The 1,457-nt window shown below is 62.0% G+C and overlaps 1 protein-coding gene across 1 annotated transcript in view; it reads left to right on the plus strand.

Moving 5' to 3' along the window:
- Positions 1–1,457, plus strand: part of VOLCADRAFT_101014 (uncharacterized protein) — a gene marked incomplete at both ends in the record, with an annotated part of 8,792 nt that overhangs the window by 1,736 nt on the left and 5,599 nt on the right. The gene's annotated exons all lie outside the window — the stretch shown is intronic.

Here is a 1,457-nt window from a genome sequence, read left to right on the forward strand (position 1 = left end):
TCCGTCTGTCTGTCTGTCTGTCTGTCTGTCTGTCTGTCTGTCTGTCTGTCTGTCTGTCTGTCTGTCTGTCTGTCTGTCTGTCTGTCTGTCTGTCTGTCTGTCTGTCTGTCTGTCTGTTGTCTGTCTGTCTGTCTGTCTGTCTGCCTGTCTGCCTGTCTGTCTGCCTGTCTGCCTGTCTGTCTGTCTGTCTGTCTGTCTGTCTGTCTGTCTGTCTGTCTGTCTGTCTGTCTATGTATGCGTATCTGTGTAAGTCTGTATGTATATGTGAGTTACTTCACTGCACGGGGGAGTTGCCGGGAGAATCGTGGGGGTCGTGGCGGGTAGAGAATGATGAGTAAGGCTTGACCTGTCCTTCCGTACTCCACGTGGCGTGGGGATCCCCACTGAGTGTCCAACATCACTGCCTGGCTGCCGCGTCATGTGCCGTACTGTCGTGCTGCTTGTCGTCCTCCAGCGGTACAGCCGCGTAGCTGACAGCAGCGATGACGATGGTGGCGGTGGCGGTCGGGCTGGCGGCGAAGGTAGCGCCGGTGGCGGCGGCAGCGGCGGCGGCGGCCGTGGTGGCGGCAGGGCGGTACAAACGGACAGCGGCAGCGGCGGCGGCACTGGGGACCCCCTCGGCAACACTCAGGACATGGACTCGAGCAACATAATCGACAGCAGTGTGGAGCTGACGGTGCGTTGTGTTGGTCGTACCGTCGTACCGCCGTGCTACCATAGGACGTGTCTTGAGCCCATTTCCATGGCCAGAGAGAAGAGGAAAGCTTCCGGTCGCCGGGAAACGCACGCACCTCATCACGCACGGGGAGTTTTCGTGGCTGCGCTTGCGGGATCGATTCTCAGAGTCGGTCGTTATGGCAGCCTTCGTGTATGGTCTTTTCCAGTCCGGTCGGCTTTCTGACCTCCTACTCCTCCGCCTCCTTTTCTCCTCCTCCTGTTCCTCGTAGGGCAAGGAGCAGCTCATGCGGGCGATTGTGGCTGCTGGCTCTGCCTTGCTGCAGCAGCAGCAGCAGCAGCAGCAGCAGGGGGCAGAAGTAGATACAGGACCTGCGGGTTCTGCTGTCGTCGCCACGGCAGCAGTGTTGGCCCCTACAGAACCACGGAAGGGCACACACGGCGGACAAATGGATCACGCTGCGCCGCCTTCTGACGGCAGCGGCACTGTGGCAGATTCGGGCTGCACACCGATAGGCGCTCCGGAGGGATCGAGAGGTAGCGGGGGGTCTACTGGCGGCGGCGGCGGCCGTGTCAGGGGCAGCGCTGTCCACATGCCTCCACGGGTGGCGACACGTCCGCCACCGCTCGTGCTGCCCCTCTTGGACATCGGGGGGGCCCCCCGCAGACCGCCGCCGCCGCCACTGGTACCGTCAGTAGCGACGTGGCTGAACGCCGTACATTCTGTTCGGCAGGTTCGGGTATCGACCGTGCCGACAGCAGCGCAGGTCCAGGAGCTGCAG

Source organism: Volvox carteri (assembly GCF_000143455.1).
Source record: "Volvox carteri f. nagariensis unplaced genomic scaffold VOLCAscaffold_288, whole genome shotgun sequence".
In the NCBI taxonomy this organism is placed as follows: Eukaryota; Viridiplantae; Chlorophyta; class Chlorophyceae; order Chlamydomonadales; family Volvocaceae; genus Volvox; species Volvox carteri.